The sequence below is a fragment of the Rhinopithecus roxellana genome, chromosome 4 (assembly GCF_007565055.1).
Source record: "Rhinopithecus roxellana isolate Shanxi Qingling chromosome 4, ASM756505v1, whole genome shotgun sequence".
Lineage (NCBI taxonomy): Eukaryota > Metazoa > Chordata > Mammalia > Primates > Cercopithecidae > Rhinopithecus > Rhinopithecus roxellana.
In genome coordinates, this window is record NC_044552.1 from 138,899,519 (window position 1) to 138,922,042 (window position 22,524).

The window sequence follows — 22,524 nt, forward strand, 5'->3', positions numbered from 1 at the left end:
CAGTGGTGCGATCTCAGCTCGCTGCAACCTCTACCTTCCAGGTTGAAGCGATTCTCCTGCCTCAGCCTCCCCAGTAGCTGGGACTACAGGTTGGCAACAACAAGACCAGCTAATTTTGTATTTTTAGTAGAGATGGAGTTTCACCTGTTGGCCAGGCTGGTCTCAAACTCCGCCTGCCTCGGCCTCCAAAAGTGCTGGGATTACAGGCGTGAGCCACTGCACCCAGCCAGCAATGTGTATTTTTATCTTTCATTAAATATGTAGAAAGTTTGATCATTATATTTAACAAAATTAATTTGTTAAATTTATTTTTATTTAAATTTTATTTTACTTTAGGATCCGGGATAGATGTGTACAGAACATGTAAGTTTGTTACACAGGTAAATGTGTGCCATGGTGGCTTGCTGCACCTATCAACCTGTCATCTAGGTATTAAGCCCCACATGCACTAGCTATTTGTACTGATCTCCTTCCCCTCATGCCCCTGACAGGCCCTGGTGTGTGTTGTTTCCCTCTCTATGTCCACGTGTTCTCATTGTTCAACTCCTACTTATAAGTGAGAACATGCGGTGTTTGGTTTTCTGTTCCTGTGTTAGTTTGCTGAGGATGATGGCTTCCAGCTTCATCCATGTCCCTGCAAAGACCATGATCTCATTCCTTTTTATGGCTGTTATAGTATTCCGTGGTGTAATATGTACCACATTTTCTTTATCCACTCTATCACTGATGACCATTTGAGTTAGTCCCATGTCTTTGCTATTGTGAACAGAGCTGCAATAAACATATGTGTGCATGTATCTTTATAACAGAATGATTTATATTCCTTTAGGTATATACCCAGTAAAGGGATTGCTGGGTCAAATGATACTTCTGGTTCTAGGTCTTGGAGGAATCGCCACACTGTCTTCCATAATGGTTGAACTAATTTACATTCCCACCAACAATGTAAAAGCATTCCTATTTCTCTACAGCCTCACCAGCATCTCCTGTTTCTTGACTTTTTAATAATCACCATTCTGACAGGTGTGAGATGGTTTCTCATTGTGGTTTTGATTTGCATTTCTCTACCAATCAGTGATGCTGAGCTTTTTCATATGTTTGTTGGCCACATAAATGTCTTCCTTTGAGAAGTGTCTGTTCACGTCCTTTGCCCGGTTTTTGATGGGATTGCTTGTTTTTTTCTTGTAAATTTATGTTTCTTGTAAACTCTGGATATTAGACCTTTGTCAGATGGGTAGGTTGCAAAAATTTTCTTCCATTCTGGAGGTTGCCTGTTCGTTCTGATGACAGTTTCTTTTGCTGTGTAGAAGCTCTTTAGTTTAAGCAGATCCCACTTGTCAATTTTAGCAATGTTGCAATTGCTTTTGGCAATTTCATCATAAAATCTTTGCACATGTCTATGTCCTGAATGGTATTACCTAGATTTTCTTCTAGAGTTTTTATGGTTTTGGGTTTTACATTTAAGTATTTCAGCCATCTTGAGATAATTTTTGTGTAAGGTGTAGAGAAGGGGTCCAGTTTCAGTCTTCTGCATATGGGTACCCAGTTTTCCCAACACCATTTATTAAATAGGAATTCCTTTCCCCATTGCTTGTTTTTGTCAGGTTTGTCAAAGATAGCTAGAGATGTGTAGTCTTATTTCTGAGGTCTCTATTCTGTTCCATTGGTCTACGTGTCTGTTTTGGTACAAGTACCATGCTGTTTTTGTTACCATAGCCTTGTAGTATAGTTTGAAGTCAGGTAGCATGATGCTTCCAGGTTCATTCTTTCTGCTTAGGATTGTCTTGGCTATATGGGGTCTTCTTTGATTCCATATGAAATTTAAAGTAGCTTTTTCTAATTCTGTGAAGGAGGTCAATGGTAGTTTGATGGGAATAGCACTGACTCTATAAATTACTTCGGGCAGTGTGGCCATTTTCATAATATTGATTCTTCCTATCCATGAGAATGGAATGTTTATCCATTTGTTTGTGTCCTATCTTATTTCCTTGAGCAATGGTTTGTAGTTCTCCTTAAAGAGGTCCTTCGCATCCCTTGTTAGCTGTATTCCTAAGTATTTTATTCTCTTTGTAGCAATTGTGAATGGGAGTTCATTCATGTTTGGCTCTTTGCTTGTCTATTTTTGGTGTATGGGAATGCTTGTGATTTTTGCATATTGATTTGGTATCCTGAGACTTTGCTGCTGTTGCTTATCAGCTTAAGGAGCTTTTGGACTGAGACCTTGGGGTTTTCTAGATATAGGATCATGTCATCTGCAAACAGAGACAGTTTTGAATTCCTCTCTTCTTACTTGAATACCTTTTATTTTTTTCTCTTACCTGATTGCCCTGGCCAGAACTTCCAATACTATGTTGAATAGGAGTGGTCAGAGAGGGCATCCTTGTCTCGTGCCAGTTTTCAAAGGGAATGCTTCCAGATTTTGTGCATTTAGTATGATATCGGCTGTGGGTTTGTCATAAATGGTTGTTATTATTTTGAGATATGTTCCATCAACACCTAGTTTGTTGAGAGTTTTTAACATGAAGGGATGTTGCATTTTATCAAGGCCTTTTCTGCATCTATTAAAATAATCATGTGGTTTTTGTCATTGTTTCTGTTTATGTGATGGATTACATCAATTGAATTGTGTATGTTATTTCTAAATGCCCAACACCAGAACTTAATATATGCATACATACATACTTCCAAGTAATATAATACTTGGAAGTGTTTCATACTTTCTAGTTCATAAATAACTTGTAGTTTCTGCTATATATTACAGTGCTTTATTACAAATTAACAAATGAGGAACAATTATCTTGTTTTATATTTTATTTTTAAATAGATAAATCAATTTAATTATATCTGCATCATTTTAATCTTGACATTATGATTTTTATTAATCATATAAATTGTATTCTATAAATTATTTCTCAGTGGTGTTTATAATGTTTTAAAAAAGGGCCGGGGCTGAGCACGATAGCTCATGCCTGTAATCCCAACACTTTGGGAGCCTGAGGCAGGTGAATCGCCTGAGGTCAGGAGTTCAAGACCAGCCTGGGAAACATGGTGAAACCCCATCTCTACTAAAAATACAAAATTAGCCGGCTGTGGTGGCGCATGCCTGTGATTCTAGCTACTTGGGAGGCTGAGACAGGAGAATCACTTGAACCTGGGAGGCAGAGGTTGTGGTGAGCTGAGATTGTGCCATTGCACTCCAGCTGGGGCAACAAGAGCGAAACTCTGCCAAAAAAAAAAAAAAAAGAGGCCGGGTGCAGTAGCTCACACCTGTAATGCCAGCACTTTGGGAGGCCAAGGCAGGCAGATCCCCCAAGGCCAGGAATCCAAGACCAACCTGGCCAACGTGGCAAAACTCCATCTCTATCAAAAATCAAAAAAAAAAAAAAAAAAAAAAAAGCTGGGTGTGGTGGCAGGGGCCTATAATTCCAGCTTCTTGGGACGCTGAGGCATGAGAATCACTTGAACTCAGGAGGCAGAGACTGCAGTGCACTAAGAATGCGCCACTGAACTCCAGCCCAGGTGACAGAACCAGACCCTATCTCACAAAAACAAACAAACAAAAAAAAATCAAAAAAGAAACATTAACACATTTTGATTGAAAAATGAAGTCAGAATGTTTCTGGCAGAAAGTAAGTCTAATTCACCTGTAAGATTTGATAAAGAGGACTGTTTGGGCCAATGAGGTTACATGGCAAGTCTTTTTTTTTTTTTAATTATTATACTTTAAGTTCTAGGGTACATGTGCATAACGTGCAGGTTTGTTACATATGTATACTTATGCTATGTTGGTGTGCTGCACCCATCAACTCGTCAGCACCCATCAATTCATCATTTATATCATGTATAACTCCCCAATGCAATACCTCCCTCCTCCCCCTTCCCCATGATAGGCCCCAGTGTGTGATGTTCCCCTTCCCGAGTCCAAGTGATCTCATTGTTCAGTTCCCACCTATGAGTGAGAACATGCGGTGTTTGGTTTTCTGTTCTTGTGATAGTTTGCTAAGAATGATGGTTTCCAGCTGCATCCATGTCCCTACAAAGGACGCAAACTCATCCTTTTTTATGGCTGCATAGTATTCCATGGTGTATATGTGCCATATTTTCTTAATCCAGTCTGTCACAGATGGACATTTGGGTTGATTCCAAGTCTTTGCTATTGTGAATAGTGACATGGCAAGTCTTTTCCACTACATCAATGAACTAAATCTGTAACTTCAAGTTTATGACAAAAGTGCAAGATACACACGTTTTATATTGAAAAAGTTTATACTGTGGAAATGTATCAAAACTAACATTTTAATTTTCCCAACCCTTTATGAATATCTCACATTAAATGACTTTAATGACTTTAAGTGAAAAAATAACAGATATTGGACCATTTAAAAAATCTTGGTGAAGACTTTTGGAGATAGTTTTCAGAAATTGAAAAAGTGATGATTATGATGATGGGGTAACAAATCCTTTTGCAATTGAAGTGGCTTCTAATTCTTTGCTTTCAACGATTTTGAAAGAGAATATAATCTAGTTGTCAATTGGTACATCAATTCAAAATAAGTTTCCATAATATATCTCTATGTGTTTTTTGGCACATGACTTAGAAAAAGTTCTAAGAATTAAATGGCATTGCTAAACAAAACTCTTTGACACTTAGTAATAAGAAAGAAAAAAATAACTTTCTATCAAAAACGTCTTTTCAGAAAGAGGAATGATAATCATCTGGCATTGATGAAATTACCAGTCACTCTCAAACGTGCAATTGCACATTTGAGAGCATACTTTTTGGAAATACTTAAATTTAACCCAATATTTGACAGCATACTGGCAATCAAAATAATTTAACCTTTTAAACTCCCAAATATATAATATAATAACTTAATTTAAAAGGGAGAGGTACTAGTTTGGTAAATAATTATTTGAAAAAAATGTATGAAGCCTTTGGGATCTCAGCCTTCAGATTCCCTCAAGATCTTGCTAATTAACTATGTTCATAGCTGGGAAGGCAAAAGGATTGGTGTTTAGAAAGCATTTTTAAAAAAATAAAGACTCCAATTATGGTTTTAGTTTCTGATCTTTTTTTTTCCATTTAAACTAAAATAAAATAAATTTCTAGTGGTTTCAAATAAATTTAAAAAGGTTTGAGGCAATAATTAATAAAGTCACAGATTCAGTAAAATCATGAAATTATTCAAACTATAGAAAAATGAGAGGAACCACAGAGATCCAGAAGACAGGCAAGATATACTCTGTTTTCTCTGAGGCGCCCCATACCCGGGAGGAGGAAGAAAGTGTGACACTCTGCTAAAGTGGGGCAGATTTTTTTTTTTTTTTTAAAGGATACGAGCCCTCCGCTGAGCCTAGAAGGAACTCAACGGCTAACAGCTATCTAAAATGTGGGTTTCCAAGACTCATTCATTAAAAATAATTAATAGAATGGGGGTGGGGAAAAGACAGGAAAAAGATGGTCTAAAGAAAACTACTATAATTGAGCATAAAATACTAGATATGCAAAGTTCAATAGGAAAAATTGAATTAGTTCTCAATTCTAGCAAGAGGGAAAGAAGAAAAAAGGCATTTCTTTGATTTTGAGAGGAATTTATCAAATGGGTCTTTATATAAAGCACATTGAACAATATAGTAGACATTGTTTCTAACCACTATTTCAATGAAAGATACAAAAGAATTTTCTCTATTTGGTATTTTTTTTCTCATATAGACCCTGACAAAAACTAGATACAATGAAAGTTACAAATGCCTGTAAATCAGGTTGAATGAGTCAGAAATAATCTTTGCCAAAGACAGTTTGCTATATTGTTAAAGTATCAAACTAGAAGGTATATTCTCTATTCAGATATTTATATTTGTCCATTGATTGGAGAAGACAGCAGAGGGAAGGTTTTCTCTTTCTTCTTCTTCTTTTTTTTTTCAATTCAATGTGGCAGTCAGCAGATAGTTGAACAACAGAAATCCTTCATATAGCTCTCCAACTGACTGAACTGGCTTAATACATAAACGAGACTTTCAGCAACTTGTTCATCTGTTTTCCAACCACAAGGAGTTCTTCCCACCATAGTCATTGGTGGTTTTCTCTGGGTACAAACTAAAGAAGACTGCCCTCTGGGATTGCTTGAGGTTTTTGTTTTGTTTTGTTTTGTTTTGTTTTGTTTTTAGCATGTACCTCATTTCCAAATAAAAGCAAGAAGAAAACAGTTCAATATATTCTTTGGCATTGCTCATAATAGTGACTTACTTATTATACAAGCACTCTAATTACTTCCTTATTTTTGACACTAAAAAATGAATTTCATTGGTGTAACTTTTCACATTTTAATATAAACTCTGTTCTATTTTGTTACATGAGAAATAATGAAACATAATAAAGAAACTATATTACCATGTCTAAGACTTTTACAGTCACATGTTAGGAATGTCTTATAACTGCAAGATAAGTCACAAACTAAATTTGGTAAAGAAATAATCTTTGCAAAAAGAAGTCCATAACATCAGTATCTTATTTTTCTTACTAGAAAAAATAGTGAGCTCATCTGCTCATGTGAAAAAGAAAGAACTCTCCAATATAAAATAGATTGTTTTCTGGGTGAAGACTTTCTTGAGAAACTTTACATAGTCTAAATTACTGCTTAGATTTAACACTTTCCACCTGTCTTCAGAAATACTTGTATTTCCTTTAAGGTACTAAATATGATATACTAGTCATGAGGCAGAATAACCTAATAGCTTCCTTTGCATTCTATGAATACTTGTAAACACTGTTTTCAGTAATTTTTATATCAATCTTGATTTGTTAGTGTCTTAGAAACATCTTCATTAATGATATTTATAATACATAATTTACATTTGCTTGGTTTTTTGAAATCCAGTCCTTAAAATTGTAATTTTAGTTGATGAGTCAGATGACATCCATCCTTTTCCATGATTATATATTACTAAATACATGTTATAACATTACAACCAATTATGTTCCAATGATAATTTCTGTAATCACGTGTCAAACTAAGTTTCAATACTTAGAAAAAGGAACTTCTGCTTTATAAGAAATAATTTGATATTTGAGAACTTTAGGTACATTTGAATGTTTGATAAATCAGTTTTTAAGTTCTATATACCTCTTGTCAAAAGAAAGGTTTAAGAGGGAACATTTTACTTAAAGTAACAATACTGATTTTACAGAAGAGGAAACTAAAGTTCAGATGAGACATTTAGTAGGAAGAAATGGAGGGATTCAAACCAACCCTCTTCAGGTCCAAAGCACATACAAGGCTGGCAATGTTTGTCATGCTTTATTGCCCACTTACTCACTTAACAAAAATTGCTAATTCTACTAAGTTCAGGGGTAGAGCTGAAAGATACAGAGTTGCTACCCTCAAGAAAAAAAAAAAAAATCAGTAGATAGAAAAGAAAGTCAGTTACTACACCATCAATATGATTTAGATTGTGAAAACGCCCAGGGGATTTCGAGGGCATTCAACTTGCGGTAGGGACTTGAGTGGGAGAAATAGGAAAGAGATGACAGAGAAGCAGGCAAAGGAGTCAGATTACAAAAATCCTTGAATATCATGCTAAAGAGTTTGAATTTTAACATGGGGGAAATGGGGAGCCATTCAGTTATTTTAGTCAGGAGAATGACACAATTAGATACATCTTTTTGAAAATCCACTCTCTTTTGACAGTTTTCAAGGGTAAATTTGCAGTAGTAGTCCAGGAAAGAAACAAGAAGAACCTAGCTAAAAAAAGTGGCAATGAGGACTGAAAGGACAAAAGAGACTCAACAGATAATTAAGGGGTACAATTTCTAATGCTCAGAAAGGGAAAGGAAGGGGAAAAAATCCTGAATATCTCTGAGGTGTTTGGTTTAGATAACTGAATGAATGATGTTGCACCTTACAACGTCAGAAAACCTGGTAGCCTGGGATGTTAGGCTGGGGAGTGGGTCGGTGGAAGTAGTTGTTTTCCACACAAGACGAGCTACTTAATAGTTGAAAATATGAGTAATAATCTTAGGAAAAGAAATCTAGGCTACAGATATTAACTTGGAAATTCTTCAGTTACATGTGACTAAGAATATACAGAATTAAAAAAAAAATAGAACCCAGAATAAAACCTTAGCAACTACCAACATTTTAGTGGGTGGAATGGATCACTGCAGTTAGTTGAACAGATTAAGAAGGAAATAATTGAAGAAAGGAAATGTATTAGATTTAGTTCATGGAAATAAAATGTTGAACCAATGAATTCATGGGGGACATGGAAAGAAATATCTGAGATAAGGAGGATAAGGCTGCAGAGCGTTTACATTCTTGTAACTACAGGAGTGAGATGAGCCAAAAACACAGCTGGAATGAAACACTGAGGAGCAGAAGGCCCAGCTGAAATTGAACTGTGCAGGCAGAATTATAGCACTCCACCCCCAGACGAATAATATTTTAATTAAAAAATAAGTGCACAGAAATGAAATGAATAATACTTACTGGCTGTATAGAACATGATCTAATTGACTCTTCTAGAAGGGTAAGAAAGGATTGGTTCAGGATGAATTTGTGCAGTGAGCAAAGGACAAGATAGTGAGGGGATTGACTTGGGCTATAAATAAAATGAACTATATTAAGCCTGCAAGCTTGAGAAATTTTTTTCTTGAGATGGAGTCTCGCTCTATTGTTGCCCAGGCTGGAGTGCAGTGGCAAAATCTCGGCTCACTGAAAGCTTGAGAAATTCTTATGTACAGGAGACCTTCTTATCTCCAGCTGATGTATTCAGAGTCTGTGTATATACCTAGGTGCTGTGTATCCATATGATATCCCTATCACCTCACCTACCTATAGCCATCAATACAGGACTACAAGACTGGAATTATTCCCAAGTGAACTGGTTGCTGCTACTGGCAACTCTATTAGCGTACAGCTTTTCTTGATTTCCTTGCTCTATATCCTAAGAGGATCAAGTGCATTCAAAGCAATTAGGATTGGAAAGGGATCCAAAACTGCAAGTCGTCTTAGTGTTCTTTCCATTCCATTCTAGCTCTCATTTCTAATATTGTATCCACATGGTAGCCAGAGTAATCTTTTAAAACTTTAGTTAGATGCTGTCATTCCTCTACTTCAAATATTCAATGGCTTTTTAAATGGATTAAGCACTATAATGAAACTCCATTATGACACCACACACCCTGCATGAGACTGCTGTCTACCTCAAACTTCATCTCATGCCACCTCCCCACTCCCAGATCTTCTGAACATGCTATTCCCTCAGGCTCAAAGGTTCTTCCTTTCCTTTCCCTCCCTCCCTCCCTCCCTCCTTTCCTTCCGTTCTCTCTCTTTTCTTTCTTTCTTTCTTTCTTTCTTTCTTTCTTTCTTTCTTTCTTTCTTTCTTTCTTTCTTTCTTTCTTTCTTTCTTTCTTTCTTTCTTTCTTTCTCTCTCTCTCTCTCTCTCTCTCTCTCTCTCTCTCTCTCTCTCTCTCTCTTTCTTTCTTTCTTTCTTTCTCTTTCTTTCTTTCCTTCTCTCTCTCTCTTTCTCTCTCTCCCCCGGTCTCTGCTCCCCCTTTCTTTCTTTCTTTTTCCTGATTTTTCACAAGCTGCTTCCTTATCCTTCAACTGGCAGCCTAAATATTACCTCCTCAGAGGTACATCCCTAACTACACTGTGAAAGGAAATCCTCTGTTATTGTTTATCACTGTCCTCTGTTCATTTCCTTCATAACACAAACGGTACTCATGTATTTCTTTATTCACTTGAATATTACCTGTAAATTCCACACATGCAGAAATTAAGTCTTTATTTACCTATTCTCAATGCTTAGTAAAGTGCCTGGCATGCAGTGGACACTCAATAAATTTCTGGTAATGGAAGGAAGGAGAAAGGAAATAATAAACATAGTCAATAATTTAAAAGACTATAAAAGATGGCAGAGTTGGGAAGAAAACAAAGCAAGAACCTTCTGGAAGAACTGAATGGTCAATAACATGATCTGACAATTTCTAAAATTAGGTTTAAATGTTAAATTACTACAATTATCCAGTCAGTATTAGGAACTTTTAAAAGTGAAACCATAGTAGAGCAATATTCCTAAGAAACATCTGCTAGAATTAAGCTCCTCTGAAAAGCAATATATGAAACTCTTCACATGTAAACATTCCCGTATTTGAGAAAATAATCTTAATTAACAAGCATAATATATCATTTTACCTTTTGAAATTCAGAACACATACTAACAGGGAAAGGTCCAGGAAGCTACATGATAGAGTGCAGCTTCTCTGAACAACTCACAGTCGAGTTGGAAAACATAATCAATCTAAGATAAGAAGACCCAAGAGTGGTCTAGGAATATGTATTGGCTATTTTCATGTGTCACCCTAGCTAGGCATAGTACCCAGATGTTTGATCAAACATTCTAAATGCTTCCATGAAGGTAGTTTTTAGATGATACTAATATTTAAATCAGTAGATTCTGAATAAAACAGATTACCCTCCACAATGTGTATGGGCCTCATCCAATCAGCTGAAACCTTATTAGAAAAGACTGACCTCCCCTGAAGAAGAAGAAATTCTACTAGCAGACTGTCTTCAGACTCAAACTGCAGATTTTAGACTTGCCAGCCTCCACAATCTCATGGAACAATTCCTTAAAATGTATACACACATACATATACACACATATACATACATACATACACACACACATATATACTATTGGTTTTGTTTCTCTGGGGGACTCTTACTAATGCAGAGGATTAGGAGAAAGAAAACAAGTTCAAGTGCCAACTCTGGCATTTACTACCTGGTGATACTTTCCTTAGAAAGATTGTTTTCCATTATAAAATGAGCAGATTTTAGAAATCAAAAAATAGCAAATGTTACTGACTCAGTTTCTACATATCACAGCTCAACTATTGTTTCCAAATAAAAGTGGACTCAAAATGTACACAAAATAATTTTATATAACTTCTTCTTCATTTATTCACTTTAAAACTAGTAGAAGCACCCAATTAATTAAGTATAAATAGACGATTGTTCTGATAAACTCCAAAGTACTTTCCATAGTAAAAAGCACTGGAAAGAATCCTGGGTAACACTGATTTCATCAGGCAGATGGCATTTATTTGGCACATTTACAATAAAAATGATCGTATTTAAAGAGGGAAATAATATACTTGCACATTTTCAGCTTTCAAAATAAATTACCTCATTTCATAGTGAAAATGTTTTATTTAACAAGGCAGCACTATTTTTGTAAAATATGTAAAATATGATACTCCCCAAATTATTATGAATGCCATTAATTCAGCCACCAATCATATTAAGATCAGGGTTTATACTGTTAAATGAGAAACTTCTTTGCTTAGAAAAAAATAAAATTTGATAAGTTTAAGGATATATTTTAAGCAGATAATATTTAATTTGGAATCCTTCTATTAAGTATTTTATAAATTTTACCATAAAAAATAAAATATTATTACAAAATATACAATAAAACATATAGTATTGAGTTAAAATTGACAATTTGCTGCATCCATGTTGCTGCAAAGTACATGATTTCATTCTTTTTATGGCTGTGTAGTATTCCATGTGTATATGACCACATTTTCTTTATCCAATCCACAGATGGTGGGCATCTAGGTTGATTCCATGTCTTTGCTATTGTGAATAATGCTGCAATGAACATACAAGTGCATGTGTCTTTTTGGTCGAATGGTTTATTTTCCTTTGAGTATACACCTAATAATGGAATTGCTGGGTTGAATGGTAGTTCAGTTTTAAGTTATTTGAGAAATCTCCAAACTGCTTTCTACAGTGACTAAAATAATTTACATTCCCACCAGCAGTGTATAAGCATTTATTTTCTTTGTAATCTCACCAACATCTGATTTTAAAAAATTTTTTAATAATAGTCATTGTGACTGGTATGAGATGGTATCTCATTGTGGTTTTGATTTGCACTTCTCACTGATGCTGAACATTTTTTCATGTCTTCTTTTGAGAAGTGTCTGTTATGTTTTTTGCCCACTTTTTAATGGAATTGTTTGTTTTTTGCTTGTAAATTTAAGATCCTTACATTAATAGATTCTGGATATTAGAGCTTTGCCAGATGCATAGTTTGTGAATATTTTTTTCCCATTTGGTAGGTTGTCTGTTTATTCTTGCAATAATTTCTTTTGCTGTGCAGAAGCTTTAATAAGGGTCCTTTCTTTGTTTTGGTTGCAATTGCTTTTGGGGACTTAGTCATAAATTATTTGCCAAGGCCAATGTCCAGAATGGTATTTCTTTTTTTTCTTTTTTTTCTTTTTTTTTTTTTTGAGACGGAGTCTCGCTCTTTGTCACCAGGCTGGAGTGCAGCAGCGCAATCTTGGCTCACTGCAAGCTCTGCCTCCTGGGTTCAAGTGATTCTCCTGCCTCAGCCTCCCAAGTAGTTGGGACTACAGGCGCCCGCCACCACACTGGCTAATTTTGTGTATTTTTGTAGATTCAGGGTTTCACCACATTGGTCAGGATGATCTCTATCTCTTGAACTTGTGATCCACCCGCCTCGGCCTCCCAAAGTACTGGGATTACAAGCGTGACCTACCTCGCCTGGTCCAGAATGGTATTTCTTAAGGTTTCTTCTAGGTTTTTATAGTTTTAGGTTTTACATTTAAGTCTTTAATCTATCTTGAGTTAATTGTGAAAGGAATGGGTTCTGTTTCAATATTCTACATATTGGTAGCCAGTTACTGTAGCACCATTATTGAATAGGGAGTTCTTTCTCTATTGTTTGTTATCACTGACTTTGTCAAAAATGACATGGTTGTGGGTCTACATCTCATCTAGTAATGTGGCTTTACATCTCATCTAGTAATTTAAGTTCTACATTCTGAGGCTATGCCATGCAAGCATATACTTTCTTATATATAAAAATCTTTCAAATAATTGACGGCTTAACTTTCAAGCCTTTCTTTTTAGGCTAAACATTCCTATTTCCACCAACTGTTTCTCACATGACAAGTTTTCAATAACTGTCACTGCTATTGTCACTTTCTCTGGATATCAATGACACTTCAAAACCATGGTATGCAAAACTAAATACACTATTCCAGAAGTGATTTGGGTAGGGGATGCAAAGTGATATAAGGACTATGCCTCCTTTTAAAAAATTATTTATTTTGGGTAAAGAGGTATGAGATTTATAATCTTCCTTAAAAATAAATACCCTTCTAAAAGATGAGGGAATAACACTCAAATTAATAGACCTGCATAAATATCACCTGAGATAAAATTTGGCAATTTTTCTTAATTCTCCATATGCTATGTGTAAACTTAAGTCAGAACACCTGAATGTACCACACAGATTGTTGAAAAGTTATTTTTGGATCCTAAACTAAATTTCCATTCAAGTTTTCCACATGTAAAATCTCTAGATGAATATGGAGACCCGATGAACTGTTACTTTATATTTTTAATGGCATTTTACAGTAAAAGATAAGTTTCATTGCATTGCTAAAAAGATTTATATGTCTATGCACAAATTTAGACAACTCTTAGAACTTGATGTAAAGAACTGACGTTTGAAACATGTCTACATTTTTTCCATTCTCCAAATTTCTTCTCATTAAGGCAATGCTTAGGAAAGAAGATAGTTTCGTATTTTAAACTACTACTGGGCACTCACTGAATTTCCAGTACTTAAGATATAGGATACTCTACCTCACTCCTATTTAGCACAAGTCATATATACATTTTCATAAAAATAACTTTTATTCTGCTTGGAAAAAATAAGTAGTTTAAATTCATAATTTAAGAAATCATCTATATCTCTATAATAAATAAAAATCAACTTTTAATAAATAATTATCTTTAACCACAAAATCAACTGAGGTAACAGTTAAGACTTGAACTAGTCTAGACATTCCATCTGACTTGTTTCACATCTTTGAAAAAAATTACACCAAGTGTTTCTTTTTCTCATACCTTAAAGTAGGGTTAAGCCAGTTTCAAGGGAAATGAGATAAATGGACAAAATAATATTACAGAATAAGTATAAATCAAAATCAAAGGCTTATTACCATAGATAAATAGTGAAATGTTATTAATATTTAACATTAAAATGGTCACTTTTCTGGAAGCATTAAAAGCTAGCTGCCCTCTTAAACATCAACTATTTGATGTTTAAGAGAACTTCTAGAAATGCAAACAATTATAACACAGTAAAAAATAAAAGTCACATACTAAACCAGAACTATAAGCCAAAAATATTTCCTGGTTCTCAAAAGTTTCCTAGATATTTCTAAAGATTCTAAAGTAGTTTAATTTTAAAAAGGCAAACCAATTAAGAATAGTTCTGGTTCACCTGGGCAGCTTTAGTATCCCAGACTACCTAAAGGTTTAGGACCACCTCTCATCTCTTCCCAGAAACTCCCGTTCTGGTCCATGAAAAAAGGCTAGCTCCACATATCTCAGAGTATGAGGACCTAGGACAGCAAGGCACGTCTACTAACCTCTGGGTACTGAATCACCTGACAGTTTACATGATAATTGTCAAATAACAAGTAGAATAGCATTAAACCATTGAAAGTTCCTGCAACAGACTGAATGTGTCCCCCAAAATTAATGTATTTTGAAATCCTGACTCTCCAATATGATGGTATTAGGAGATGGGGCCTTTGGGAGGTGATTTAGGTCATATCAAATTAGTGCCCTTTATAAAAGGGACTCCAGAGAGTTCTCTGCTTTCCGCAACGTGAGGAAACGACAGGAAGCTGGCAGTCTGCTACCCAGAAGAGGGTCCTTACTGGAACACAACCATGCTGACACCCTGCTTTCAGACTTCCCAGCCTCCCCAGAACTGTGAGAAATGCATTTCTGTCACTGTTAAAGTACCCAGTTTATGGTGGTGTATTATAGCAGCCCAAATTGACTAAGACAGCGCCACAGTCTTATTTCAAACATTAGAATTTTAATTTGCAGTTATTAAAACTGGCTGTGAAACCATGTGTCTTTTCCATAAAAAACTTAGGCTCATTTTACAATCAATGAGTTATTGAAGTACTTATAGCTTAATCAAGGAAAATTACCATACTATATAGTATATTACAATAGATATACGAAAAAAGCCAGGTAGATTTAAAACTAGAGAAAATTTATAAAGCAAGAACAATATGAAAGTTTCATTCCATTAATCTCTCCTTTGATAGCATACTTATAATCTGTACTATAAAATGAGAACTTTTTTGGTTAAAGGAATATTAGATTTGGGAAGGTTTCTTTCTACATTTATTCTTTTTAAGCTTCTTTTCTTGCTGCTATTTCACAAATCAAATATCAATTAAAACTGACACCCTCATCATATGAGACAACACTATTGGCTATACATCTGCAGAAACTATATGTTTCCATATAAGTAAACATTATTTAGACTCTCATATTTGTATATATCTCCATTTCTAATCATGGTCATGATGGCATACTAGACATACTTCCTCACATGAAATTACATATTAAGTAATAATATGTAAGCTTAGTCCCCACAATTTAAATAATGAATACTCTACTTCAAGTCCTTTTGGGATTCTAAAGGAAAAAAGTATAAAAATGTATTATTAAATGTAGAAAAAATATTTTAATATTTTGTTTTGGCTGATTTTAATATTTCCTTTTATGCATTTTTCAAAGAATCTTCTATGAAGTCATATAGCAGCATAATAGAACATCTTATTGACTAAATCTTTTTAACAATTAGTCTTGTTGATAATCTGTGACATTGCCAAACTCGAAACAGATACCATTCGCGCAGCATATATAATATGCAAGTTAAAATGTTAGGATGTTTTAAGTACATCATCTACTAAGTTCCAGGTCCATATATTTAATTGACTATTAGACCCTTCTACTTGGAAGTCCAAAAGACATTTAAAATTTAGCATGTCCCAAAAATAAACTCAACTCTCCCCTCCCCTCCCCTCCCTCCCTCCTGCCCTCTCTCTCTCTCTCTCTCTTTCTTTTCACAGGATCTCATTCTACCCCACAGGCTAGAAAGAGTGCAGTGGTGTAATCACAGCTCACTGCAGCCTCAACATCCCAGGCCCAAGCAATCCTCCCACCTCAGCCTCCTGAGTAGCTGGACTATAGCACGCACCACCACATCAAAAAATACGGGGTTTCACCATGTTGTCCAGGCTGGTCTTGAACTCTTAAACTAAACTGATCCGTCTACCTTGGCCCCTCAAAGTATTGGGATTACAGGCATGCACCACTACATCTGGCTCCCCAAATGAACTTTCTATCTCTCTCAAATATTCCAATATTCTGAAATTTGGTACATGATACCACAATCTATTTGATCATCAAGAAACCTGAGAGTTAAAATAATACCAGCAACAATAACCACCATTTGAGAATATCTACTTTGTGCCAATAATTAGGCTATATATACTACTTTATTAAATCTAATTATCACCATCCAAAAAACTCACAAAATAGGTTATTAGTCTGAGAAACTTTGCTGTAAAGAATCCTGTTTGATTTCATTTAATTCCATTTTTCTCCAATTAATTCGAGCACTGAATACTTTTTTCATCATAACTTTTTGGTGAACCAAAAGTCCTGATCTAATCAAACTCTGGAAAATGCTTTTTTAAAGACTATCCCCAGCAAACTGTTGTTTTAGCCCATTCTGTTTGCCAAAATCAAATCAGTGGTGCCCTGTATACGGATGAGTGAATGAGGCCAGGTATGGTGGTAATCCCAGCACTTTGGAAGGCCGAGACGGGTGGATCTCTTGAGCCCAGAAGTTTGAGACCAGCCTGGGCAACATGGTGAAACTCTGTCTCTGCAAAAAAAAAAAAAAAAAATACAAAAAAATAGCTGGGCATGGTGGTGCATGCCTGTAATCCTATACTTGGGAGGCTGAAGCAGGAGAATCACTTGAATCCAGGAAACAGAGGTTGCAGTGAGCTGAGACTATGGCACTTCACTCCAGCCTGGGTGACAGAGTAAGACTCCTTCTCAAAAGTAAAACAATAATAATAATATTTCATGTCCTCACAGTCTGATTCCTTAGAGTGTGTCCAATTTCTTTAATATCTATTATTTATGAGAATTTGCCTGTCAGAATAATATGCTTAAACAGTAGGAGAAATAAAGAATATATGAATACTTTACATTTTTTTCTGTGTAAGTGAATGAATAAAGTAATTCTACGTTACAATTTCTCTGAGATAGCAAACAACACATATTAATTGAACACCAACCAGGCATTAAATCTAAATAGCATGAGAAATACAAGAATAATTTACAAAATATGATCCCTTTTCTCTAGAATCTTACAATCTAGTTGAGACAAAATGAATGGTAAAATACCAAAAAAAGAGATCAAGCATATTTTGATAGAACATTAGAAATAGCAAAAGTAGGAACATGAATAATTGCCAAATGCATGGTATAATAATATGTAGCTAATCAGAACTCAAAAGAGAGGGAGATAAATCTTAGAAAATGCAGTGTAAAAATACAGTAGGTAGAAATATTTCCAAAGAAATTATATGAATCTGCTTTACCTATCCATTACATATAGCTGCATTATCAATTTGCACAAAACTTTTCTTTAAAAAAAAAGTTTCACAACATACAGGTAACTTAAGTAACATAGGAAGCTCAGCAGTCTGCAAAAATTAAAAAAAAAATTGTCTCTAGCTTCCAAAAATCACACCTCTATATACAAACTAACCACAATTAGGCACACTGACATAAGCAGACTGCACTACCAAATACTGGAAATTCTGCAAGAATTAAAATGATTTGGGCACATGGGAACAAGACAATCCAAGCAAGCCCAAAAATATTCTTAAAAATGATTATCTATGACATCTGAAAAACCCACACAAAGTATCTATGCCAAAAAGAAAATAAATTCCCCACAAAACCAATAAATGAATATCCCAGCAGTCATTTAGAAAAAAAATAGAAATAGTGTTAGTCATACAAGAATTTATTTTGGATACCTACCCAGATTTTAATGCCATATTCAAAATAAAAAAAATCTATCCACAGAAAAGTATCACAGCATTAAGACATATACTTAAAAGTGTGATCAAAAGATATATGTTTTTAATTATGTTAAGCTCAGTACTTGAAGTACTATTAACCCTTAATTTTCACTATGTTCCTAAGTGCCACCACCAAAACCATACACAGTAAGTATTAATAGAATTAGGGGTATAATTCTCCTCTTCACTTTCTGAATGTCTTAAAATACCTGCTGTTGTAGTAGATAAGGTTTACTAGACATTTTTCCATTTTGGCTTAAAAATAAAATTCATCTATATGCTAATGGAAGATCCATCATTCACAGCATTCACACATCCACAATTCTCTTTCTAATTAAATACAACACTTAAATTTATGCCACATAACACAATTTCAAATAGGATTTTTTTATAATTACAGGAGAAGCCATGATTATTTTACTGGAAAACTTCAAAATCATCAAACATTCAATAAAATATACATACTAAATTGCAATATGACAGAAAACTGTCATGAAGAGGTCATACAGAAATGGACTTAGAAACTTTGCTTTCTCTGGTAGTAAAGCATTCCTTACTTAAATTTCAAATATTACAGAAAATTTGAAAGAATAATACAATAAATACTTCCACCTAGATTCAACATTTATACGCATTTTGCCACAAATGCTTTCCTACCTCTACCCTCTTCCCCATTTCTTCCTCTCCCCTTCCCCAGTCACCCATCTCTCTCTATATATATACATATATACATACATTAAAAAATGTACTTATACAAGTTTATATATATGTAAACATATTTATTTCTAAGAAAGCCCCCATAATCAAATACATTAGTATTTCTACAGAAAAACAAATGATAGTAAATGAGATAGACTATTATAGTCTTATAAATCCAGTTTACTGCTGGACTTAGACTTATAAGACTATACATAGTCTTTGGTACTGCTGCCAATGATTTCAGGTAAGATCAGGTTTTGTCCCAAATGAGGTTTTTTTACTGTCTTGATTTTCAAAGTTTTGGAATTTAAAAGTATGGATAAGATGTGGCAGACTATAGTATTACTCCCAATTTACAAATGAGGAAACTGAAGCACAGAAAAGTTAAATACCTTATACCAGACTACAACAAGAGGCAAAACCAGTAAGTGAAAATAGGCTACCTACTCCAGAGCCCATACTTTCAATCACTACTCTAGGAAGCTTTCAGTCCAGTAGAAAGTCCCTGTGACTGTCTATATTTTTATCCAGAATTTGGATTTTAAAACTTACCCCTAATTCCATTATTACCCTCCTAATCTGAGCCACTATCATCTCTCACTGGGTTTGCTGGAATAGTCTCCTAACAAGGGTCCCTGATTCTTCTTTTGCTTTAGTCTATTCTCAACACAGCAACCAGAATGTTCTTTTTAAAAATATTAGATCATGTCATGTAACTGCGTAAGACCATTTACGGCTTTTCATTTAGCTAACAGTAAAAGCCAATGTTCTTCCAAAGAGCCTACAGGAAGCCCTAAGACCTATACCCGCTCATTGACCTACCTCTGTAAACTCATCTCCTACTCTCCCTCTCTCTCACTTCACTTCAGACACAGTGGTCTCCATGCTGCTCCTGGTCTCCAGGCATATTCCCACTGAGGGCCTTGGCATTGGCTGTTCCTTCCATCTGGCATGTTTCCACTCCTATCTTTGTGACTTCCTCCCTAACTCCTCCAACATCATCTTCCAATGAGACCTACACTGTCCACTCTATGTAAAATTACAACTGCCTCCTGCAAAGCAACTGACACTCCTGATCCCCCTTTTCCTGTTCTCTTTCTCCATAACACTTATCACCTTCAAACATTCTAGACTATTTATTTATTTTATATGTTTGTCTCTTCTTCTTTTGGAATATATGCACACCAAAGTATCCTAAGCCTGAGAAAACCATCTAATATAGTAAAAGTTCTCAAAAAATACTTGCTGCGGCTCTCTGCTCCTCCCATTCGACAGACAGCTGCATCTTCTCGTGCACTGCCAGCTGCATCCCTGAGACACCATGGTGAAGGTGAAGACTGGAGTCAACGGATTTGGTCATATTGGGTGCCTGGTCACTAGGGCTGCTTTAAACTCTGGTAAAGTCGATATTGTCGCCATCAATGACCCCTTCATTGACCTCAACAACACCGTCTACATGTTCCAGTATAATTCCACCCATGGCAAATTCCATGGCACTGTCAAAGCTGAGAACGGGAAGCTTGTCATCAATGGAAATCCCATCACTATCTTCCAGGAGGAAGATCCCTCCAAAATCAAATGGGGTGATACTGGCAGTGAATACATCATGGAGTCCACCGGCGTATTCGCCACCATGAAGAAGCTGGGGCTCACTTGCAGGGAGGAGCCAAAACGGTCATCATCTCTGCACCCTCTGCTGATGCCCCCGTGTTCATAATGGGTGTGAACCATGAGAAATATGACAATAGATCAAGATCGTCAGCAATGCCTCCTGCACCACCAACTGCTTATTGCCCCTGGCCAAGGGCATCCATGACAACTTTGGTATCGTGGAAGGACTCATGACCACAGTCCACACCATCGCTGCCACCCAGAAGACTTTGGATGACTCCTATGGGAAACTGTGGCATGACAGCCACAGGGCCCTCCAGAATATCATCCCTACCTCTAATGGTGCTGCCAAGGCTGTGGGCAAGGTCATCCCTGAGCTAAACGGGAAGCTCACTGGCATGACCTTCCGTGTCCCCACTGCCAACACGTCATTGGTGGACCTGACCTGCCATCCGGAAAAACCTGCCAAATATGATGACGTCAAGCAGGTGGTGAAGCAGGCATCAGAGGGCCCCCCAAAGGCATCCTGGGCTACACTGAGCACCAGGTTGTCTCCTCCAACTTCAACAGTGACATTCACTCTTCCACCTTCGATGTGGGGGTTGGCATTGCCCTCAACGACCACTTTGTCAAGCTCATTTCCTGGTATAATAGTGAATTTGGCTGCAGCAACAGGGTGGTGGACCTCTGCCCACATGGCTTCCAAGGAGTAAGACCCCCAGACCACCAGCCCCAGTGAGAGCACGACGGGAAGAGAGCGGCCCTCACTGCTGGGGAGTCCCTGCCATACTCAGTCCCCCGCCACACTGAGAATCTCCCCTCCTCACAGTTTCCATGCAGACCCCCTAAAAGGGAGGAGCTGAGGGAGCCCCACCTTGTCATGCACCATCAATAAAATCCCCTGTGCTTAGCCAAAAAAAAAAAAAAAAAAAAAAAACTTGTTGCTATTGAGATTTCTATCGACTTCAACCCAAATACTTTGTTTGATTCAAGCTCTTCTGCATTTCTTATCATTGTTAGTACTTAGTATCTCACAGAAACAGAATTTCAATAAACATCCTTGAATTTAAAACAGCTTTTTATTATGCTCGTATTAAGATTCTTTACATAGAAATATATCTTTGGACATACACAGATGTTTATGATACATTACTCAGAGAAGAGAGTAAGGCAAGAAATGGTTTATATAGTATGATCCCTTCATCTATAAGGAAAATACTGTAGGTTTCTTGCCTATAGTAAGGCAAGAAATAGTTTATATAGTATGATTCCTTCATCTATAAGGAAAATAGTATGTATTGTGTCTGTCAGGGTTTTTTGGTATGATGACATTAGGCATTTTTAAGTTTCTTCCTTCTGAATAGTTGTTTCATTATTTTTTCAATATGAATATCTAATCATTTGTATATTTAAAATAATATGCTTATATATCCAGAAAACAATTACTTTGCAATACAATTAACAGTAAATTCTAACTCCTGTTCTTCCATGAAAAAAAATTTAGTCACTGTTAATGTAACTATTATATAAACATAACATGGATATGTGCTATTAATGTAGTTTAGTATGCAGATCGATGGAAGAAATACGACCTATTGTATATTTCAAAACAGCTAGAAGAAGATTATCTGAATTTTTCCAGCACAAGGAAAAGATAAATATTTAAGGTGATAGATATCCCAATTACACTGATTTGATCTTCACGAATTATATGAATGTATTAAATTATCACATATATCCCCAAAATATGTATACCTAATATGTATCAATAGAAAAAATTCAATGTCATTTAGATCATCTATAGATACTTGTCTAATTATTCTCTTTATACAAAGGGATGATGTGCCCAACTCTTTTCTTTATACAAAGGGTAATGCAGCACAGTATGATAAATATTACCACTATATCAATACAGCTACATGACATCCACATTCAATATTGCTTTCAGATAATACCTCTGAAATATTCCTTTTAAGGACAGTACTTTCAATTTCTTTTTATCTTTAAATTCAAAGCCAAAAGTAGCAAAAACATATTCAACTTGAACTTTTGTTGTTGCTGTTGTTAAAAGTATTCATATTTATTTATTTCAAATGTTTCTTGTTTCAAAAAGTATTGAAACTAATATAATGAATAAGCAGTGCTAGAAAAATTGTGTTCTATATTTTAGGCATCTCAAAGGTGACTAC

General features: G+C 35.6%; 1 protein-coding gene and 1 pseudogene across 2 annotated transcripts in view; one reads left to right on the plus strand and one right to left on the minus strand.

Annotated features, from left to right (window-relative positions):
• ME1 (malic enzyme 1) overlaps positions 1–22,524 on the minus strand; it is a 227,938-nt gene that overhangs the window by 159,780 nt on the left and 45,634 nt on the right. The gene's annotated exons all lie outside the window — the stretch shown is intronic.
• Positions 20,046–21,048, plus strand: LOC115896967 (annotated as a pseudogene).